The 8,093-nt window shown below is 41.2% G+C and overlaps 1 pseudogene; it reads right to left on the bottom strand.

The window, feature by feature from the left end:
• Window positions 1-7,444, bottom strand: part of LOC104575652 (ATPase family AAA domain-containing protein 2-like) — a 31,637-nt pseudogene extending 24,193 nt beyond the window's left edge.
• Window positions 7,445-8,093: the final 649 nt, after the last annotated feature.

Consider the following 8,093-nt stretch of genomic DNA (forward strand, 5'->3'; position numbering starts at 1 on the left):
TCCTTTAAAATTTGCTCTTCTTATCTTCCTCGTATGTCAAGTAAAACAATCAAAGAACTGAAAGTACTGACAAATCTCACTACACATGTAGCTCTAAAGAAAAGGTTGCAAGTTCATGTGGTCCATTTGCTGTTAGATTTTTAAATTTATTCAAAACTTTAAACTAGATTTGAAGCGCAGAAAATTCCTACTTTAGCCTTGCTTTGCAGTCCTATTGTCTGCCTATTGGGTAAAGTTGCTTACTGTCTCATTACATGAACTAATAGAGATGAATAGCAAAAAAGCCTTTGGAGAAAAGCTCTTCTTCAAATCTCTTATAAAACCAGTAAAGATCAAAAGCAGAGTGAATGCTGGGAAGAGTTAAAAAGAGACCATTTCAAGAAAGTAACTGAAGGATAAAGAAAATTCTCAGTAAAGTTTTATGATTCAGATAACTTGTTTAAAACTGTTTTTGTCCTTATGCCTTCCACAAAGGAAAACAAAAAACCCCACCCTTCTTTCTATTTACAGAATATTGCACAAAACAGACGTGTGAAATCCTTGGCAAAGTTTCCACTGGCAAAAACCTTGTCACAAGAAGGATATCAATGGCATTAGCAGTAACACCCAGAAAGCCTGTTGGTGCGGAGAAAAAAAGAAAAAAAAAAATCTAAAAAGAAAAAGCAACTTGCCATTAGGCAGTGCTGTAGGGCAGGCTCCAGGCATCACTGGCATCTCTATTCTTTCGTTACACTTGTTATCTTGTTTATTACATCCAGAAACAGAGGGCTGCTGTGGCATCACCTCGTAGTGAGATGGCACATCCTGTGAAGAGCTGCAGCCTTGCAATGAAGAACAGACAGCAAAAAAGTTGGTCTCACATTTCTACTTACAAATACTGAGGCAAGTCTTCAAATCCCGAGGGTTGGAATACATACCTCTTTTCTCACGAGACTCTTTCATTTCTTCACAAAGTTGTTCCAAGTCTTTATCCATTTCTTCCTTCCCTATGGCATGGGCAACATCTCTCAGAGCACAAGCTTTGTCTCTAAGGAGACGATCTGAAAGTTGACAGTCAGAACTGAGTGTTTGCCACTAGCTAAGTGAAATCCTTGATCTGGATCATATGGAAAAGATGAACTCTTTTCCCAAAGAGGTTTTGCAAGCTATTTCAGGGAATAGTTTTGGCAGAAGAACATAAAAGTTAATAATCAAGGCAGAGGCACTACATCTTCATTAGCACCGATTGCACATAATTTCATCTCTAAATAATTTAACACTACATGAGTTTTTAAAGTGGCAAGAAATGCTCTCTGTGGATGTTTCAAGGGAGCTAATCCCAAGGCCATTGTAAAGAGACAACTCTTCTCAATCTATGCATTTTAAAGGTTGTCTAAATGAGGGATAAAGAGCTATCCTCACCTCCAGCTTCACTATCTGGCTTGTATTCTAAGGCACTGCTACAGATTAGATCAAGATCTTTCAGAAAATCTCCTGCAGTTATATATTGGTGCAAGTCAATTTTAGAGAGAATTGTTGAAAGGTCCATTGGCTGTTTAATAACTGTGATATAATCAGGCTCCTACAAATTAAATAGATGGGTTCAGAGGTTTTATTAGACTTACACAGTATCTACCCACATTATTTTAATAAATTCAAATAATGACTTCTTACAAACCCTGAATATTTGTGACATTATGAGCAGATAGTGGAATTAACCACTTAGCTGCTTGAAAAAGGAAGGGCTCTTTCAAAGGGCTTTGAAGAGACACACTGGAAGGGAGAAGAAAGGCAGCAGGAAGCTGGGGAGCGTGTGGGGGACAGCGAAGGGAACAGACATGCAGAGCAGGATTTGCTTCCTTCAGCTTCAGAACATCGCAGTAAATACATTGGATTGAGCCACCCGAGCCAGGCTCTGCTCTGGGCAGCAGGAAATCCGCTGCCGGAATTGCCCTTTGGAAGCAGCTGCTCTAGGCATCTCCCTTAGGAGGAGATATCTGGAGCAGAGCTAATTATGTCCTTACTGGGAGCGTGAGAGGAGCCTCAAGGCTAGTTTAGGTGAGGAGACCTCTATTTGTTTAGACTATTCACATGTCAAGAGCTTGGAAGGGAAAGACGAGGGATGCCCAGAGGAACAGGGCCCTTGCTGATACACAGCTGTATTAAAATTGCAACTAACTCTGAAGTATATGCCCCCATCTTAACAGGCTAATTCAGTAAATTAAATGAGAAAAAGAGGGACTTGGAAGTTTTGGGGGAAGATGAAACCACATGTCATTTATGGCTGATCCTGTACTGGGGAGCCAGAGACAAAATGGCAGGCGGAATCTTGAATTTTTTTTCAAACATCTGCTCTTCTCCTGTTCCCAGAGGGACCACTGAGAGCCAACAAACACGTAGCAATACCTTTAGGCTTTATTCCAACAGCCCCAAAGAAATCTGACTGTTTATTTCAGAGTTGTAGCATACCTACATATCAAAGTCTTTCCCCAGCCAATCTCTGGTGGTAGGCTGCTCTGACTTTCTAGGGGGAAACCAGGGCTTTCAGTGACTACTCAAAAAAAGGACATTGAAGAGCCTCAGGGAATCAGCAAAATAAAATACAAAGCACTTTTTGCTCCTCCAAAAAGAAATCCTTTTAGTGCAGTGCTAAAGATAAGCCTTTCCCTAGAGCGCACCAACACTGGGCAGTTAAAAATACACCCAGACAGTACAGTATTACAGACCCAGAGCAGTTTACCTCATCTGCATCAACAGGGTTTGTGAAGGCCTTGAAACGTCTGTCAGCAGCAAGTCTGAGAGTAACATCCCTTAAGAAAACGCTAAGTGCACCAAGGGACTCCTCCTCCTGCTCCTCTGCCCCTTGCGTTTCTCCCCGTGGTGGTTCCCGAGGTTCAGGCGGCGGCGCCACCGGCAGCACTTCCAGGGCCTGCCGAGCTTAAGGGAACCAGAAAAGTTTATTCCATCGGCAGCACTCAAATAGGAGCACACACAGAGTTACTGATAGGAAACCCACTACCAAAACAAATACTGTAAGGCTGTTAACATACAGTTAGCAAATTTTTATCTATAGAATAGGCTCACCTGCTTTCCTTCTAGATGCAGGAGGTTTAGCAGCTTGACTTAAAATTAAGTCCTCAAAAAAGTTGCTTCTCTCTTCCTTAGCAGGCAACGGGATATCGAAAACTTCTCCATAATCTTCAATAAACAACTCCTGTATCTATGGCATGAGAAGGAAAGACATTTCAGGTAAAAGATCACTACATCAAAAAGAGGATTTTTTAAATTAAGCTTAATAATGATCTGAATAATAATAATAATAATAATAATAATAATAATCTTATCTCCTGGTGATCAAAGGCTAGATTTTTTTAGGTCAGGATGGCAAATAAAATATCTTCTTTGAGGAAAAGCTCTAGAATTTAAGCTCAGGGAATGGACGAGCACACGATGCACTGACAGAGTGATGACATCCCCCACCTTTGAGGTTTCCTGCTGAAGTGGAAGCGAGTCCCTTGACTCACAAAACAACCGAGACAAACGTTCTCAGCGCTGCTTTGTGTCTAAGCAAATCTACATGATTCAGAAGGGTGCCCTCGTAATAAAAGGATCCATTTGCTTGAGGGAGGACAGTATTCGTATACTTAAAATATTTATAAAATTAAAGTGAATAAAAGAATTGGGGAAAGTGTTGACAGAAATACCTCATCTTGGAGATCCATGTACGATATGTTTGCTGTTGCAAGCACCAAAACCGGAGCAAATGCTGGAATGTTCTCTAATAACGTTGTAAAAGTAGTTTTCAACGCAAGGCCAGCTGTTTCCCACCATACATTGATCCGTGGAATATAAATTATACTTGGTGATATACTTGCTCTGAGCTTCTCGGATAAACTAGTAAAATGAAAGCTTTGGTAAGAGCAATGAACCAGGAGCACAGGCTGCTCATAAATAACTACACATCAAACTGGCCTAATAAAATAGAAGTGCATAAAGGCAACGTACCAATAAACAAATAAACAAACAAAAAAACCTCACCATGCAAAACTTATTAATAGTAGAGTAAAATTTCTGATTTGACTCAAAAATTGAGAGAGCTACACAGACAGAGATCCAGGTTGCTGCCTGATTGCAAGACTGCATACATGTAAGTTAACTTCTAAAGAGCCGCACGACTCAATAGAACATCTGTGCTTACGTGTCCATCTCTCATCAAAGGTCAAAATGTTATAATATAGTAGCAAAGTACAGTAAAAGCAGACCACCTCCATTAACAATTTCACTTACCTCACTTGAGCAGTTTACAGACAGACAGTGAATCTCATGAGATTAAAGAAGGAAAAAAAAAAAAAAGATACCTGTGCACATATTTCCTCTGGTGATGAGGCACTAGCAAACAGAACGGGCAGGTCCAGGGTATAAACTGGAAACTTTTCCAGGGCGTGTATGACTGCAGGGGCCAAGTGGGAGCTTTGCCCACGGTCTGGCTCTCCAGAGAGCAAGAGCCTTGGCCTGTGACACGTTGCCTGGTGAGAAGCATTTCTGGAACAAAATTAGAAAATAGGAAGTTTAAAACACATAGTGATGATTAAAGACATCAATGTTAATTTGCTCTGTTTCAAGTTTCTCTTGAGAGAAGACACAAGCAGCATAATCTCTTTCCAAAGACACAACAAGCTGAAGATTCTGAACCTAAAAGGGGACAGGCATTTACCTCTTGAAGTCAAGGAAGTTTTTCTTCTTTCGACAAGTCTTTTCAGGAAAAGTCTCCTCATCTTCAAAGGCTGAAAGTGACTCTTCATCACTCCAGATGAAATCGCTTTGTAAAGTAGCGTTCATATCATCTGGAAGACAAGAAGGGTTTGTTAACTTGCCTGGATAGTCTGCATGTCTCACTCTAATACAGCTTCCAAAGCAGCCCCAAAACCCACTTATCTCTCTTTCTCCCTTGGATGGGCTCACACTAAATGCGATTTTTGAAGACTTGATCCTACCACAGGTCTAAAGAGATTGCACAAGGCTCTACAAACCTCGCCTAAGTCTTATGTTTTGCAAAAGTTATATTTCTTTATTGGCAAAAAGTCCCTTTTTTGCCCCAAGAACAAAGAAACGTGATTATCAGCAACAACTCCTGTACTTGCTAGACACCCACACAACCCACAAGGCTGTGTGTGTCTGGAATCTGTGTCCCACAGTAAAAGTATGGGAATTAAGTGAATGTGATGGCCACCAACGGCCCTTTGTCTCAAGACTCCTAAGCCAGGGTGTGTAGATCAACACATCTTCTGCATAAAGATCCTCCAAGATCACTCAGGGAGGAGAAGGTAGAAGCGGAGAACAGAGAGGGGAAGCAATTATGGATCACCTAGCATCTCTGCTTGCACTTGTGGCTTTCTGCCTGTTCTACCAATAAAAATGAACCTAGCAAGTCTCCAGGTAGAAAAGCCAGCAGGATGTTGCCAGGAAATCTGATGCATGTGATCTCACACATCGCACAGTGTGATCCACAAATACTTCAATTCATATGAGGTGAAATGATGATAGCTAAAACAACAAGTAGTTTTAACCAGCTGTACATGTTATGGTCCTGTCTTGCTGCTGGTCCTTCTTTAGGACAAGTTCTGCGTGGGGAAATACTCTCTGCAGGACTCGTAAAATTCTCTGAAAAGTCTTATTAAGCAGTGGTTTAAAAATGGGTGATAATGCTTGTCTGAGCAAAGCCGCAGACCTCTGTGAAGCTGGTACAATTCTTTACATAGCCATGAAAAAATCTTTTGCTGTTATTTTAATTGAAAAGACATCTAGCTGCAGTTTCTCAGGGGTTCTGTATATCTGAGGGTAGCGGCGTCGCAAAGCACGGAGGGCGGCTTCAGCACATGCGGACTTGATATCAGCACCACAGTATCCTAATAAAACAGAACATCAAATGGAGCATTATGTCAGGCTGTGGCAACACAGAAAGGTCAAGGTGGCAAAGTGCAACACGCGAAGACTTTGCATGCACGTTAAGAACAGTCTAATAGGAAAGGTGAAAAGTCTTGCTGCACCACAGAGGTTTTGTTAGCTGGTTTGCATGGTTACAAATCAGCCAGACTTTTCTCCTGAACCTTCTAAGCCAAACTTTTCTCCCAAGGAGGATGCCCCAAAAGCCACTCGCTGTTTGGAGAGACAGAAAATAAAACAGTAAGTGGTTGGAATCATCTCACTCTGACGGCTTTGAGGACACACAGCTGGCTCCCTGGCTAGTTCTGCAGCAAGGTGCAACACCCTGGTTCCCACCTGCCATGTGCCACAAGCTGCAACTCCTGCAGACTTAGTAACATGCAGGAACTCGCTTGATTTTTGAACTTACTGGCAGATTTTTCAGCCAGCTCATCAAGGAACATGTCACATGGTTGAGGGGTCCAGTTTCGTGTGTGAATCTTGAAAATCTCTTTTCTAGCCTAGAAATAGAGTGCTTGCATTATAGCTTATCTTGAGTCAAAAGGCAGAGGCAGAATCTGTGGTATTAACAGATTAAGGCAAGTGATTATTAAGTTTTGACAAGTATGAGACCTAACAATCTTTGGGAAAAAGAACAACAGAAAACTTAACTGGAAAAGAAAGGTATTTCCTCAAAGAAAATTATCTCAAATGTAGCAAGATATTATGATGACAGATTCATTAGTTTGCTCGTCTGTCAGTTCGTTCACGCAAAATAGTCTTAGCATTGTTTCAAACTGCTACAATTGCCACAAAGAGCAGCTGTGATTCCAGCTAGTATCACTGATCCAGAAAACGGATGGAAACAGGAGACAAATGTTTATGTTAAATATACAGTTTCCTTAAATATACTGTTTTGTGCATTTTCACTTGCTTCCAGTCATACTCCACTTTATCCTTTTCCCCAAAAAGTGCTAATTAAAACAAACAAACAAAACCTAACAATAGTCTAGATATGCTGGCTAAGTAGCGATAGCCAGAACAAAAGAACAAAAACCAGCTTCATGTGGAATTTCTTTTCCTTTTTTAATAATTTGGGTTGCTATATACACACATTTTTTCATTGCTGAGAAACGGTGATCTTAGTGAAAAGCTGATTTTAAACTTGGTTTTATTTGAGATAACAGAGTTCCCTAGGGCTTGTCCCTCTTCTTTCGTACCGTGTCCACCCTCCGCACCAGGACGGTCTCTCAGGATATTGCTCCTGTGTGTGAGCTGCACGGGGCTGCATTCCCGCTTACCTGCTCCACGACACCGTGTTGTGACACGGCTTTGTCAGCAAGAAGGATTTGCTGGATGAGCACCAGGATTGAATACAAGTTCCTACCTCTTTTTCTGGCAGTTTAAAAAGGAATTCTCGCTCAAAGCGCCCGGCTCTGCGTCGCGCAGGATCTATCTAATCCAGCCTGTTGGTGGCTCCAATGACGACGACTTCTCCTCTGGTATCCAACCCATCCATAAGGGCCAGCAGTGTTGATACAACTGAGCTAGCAGAAAAAAAAAAAAAAAAAGCTATTTTGCTGCACTAGTAAATTTTGTTAAATTATGCATTATTTTCTCTAGTGATCCCTGAGAAAGGACAAGCTTTTGCTCATTAAGATGCTGATGAGCGAGAGGGCTCATTTTAAGGCTCTCAAAAATAGAGAAGGTCACTTAAACGTTATGCTGATATCAAGCTTAGTGAATGCCTTTAAACTATTGCTTAAAGTCACATGAAATTTATTATAATTGAGCTACAGGTTTGCAGGATAATATTTCATATATAAACAGGTTTTGGTCTTCTTTCCACAAAGATAAAGCACATTATGTGTAGAAAATCATGGAAGGACTAAATTTATGGGCCTGGAATAGAACAGGGATGCAGGAATACGACGTAAGTAAAACAGTGCTACCCTACGAGGAAACACGTGAAACGCGCTGTGGTTGCAACATCACTGGAGCAGATTTTTAGAGCAACGGAGATCTCTAACAACTGAGCTGACGGAGTGACGTGTTCTCAGCCTGCATCTGTTTCCCTCTGAACCTGAGCCATTATCTTGTGCAACCTCCTCTGTGGTTTTGATGGGGAAAAAATTGTGGTTTGAGGATTTTGGGGGTTTTGTTCGTTTGTTTTTTTAAATCTTCCCCAACAC

The sequence above is a fragment of the Tinamus guttatus genome, unplaced genomic scaffold (assembly GCF_059628265.1).
Source record: "Tinamus guttatus ecotype Peru unplaced genomic scaffold, ASM5962826v1 Tinamus_guttatus_pri_ptg000521l, whole genome shotgun sequence".
Lineage (NCBI taxonomy): Eukaryota > Metazoa > Chordata > Aves > Tinamiformes > Tinamidae > Tinamus > Tinamus guttatus.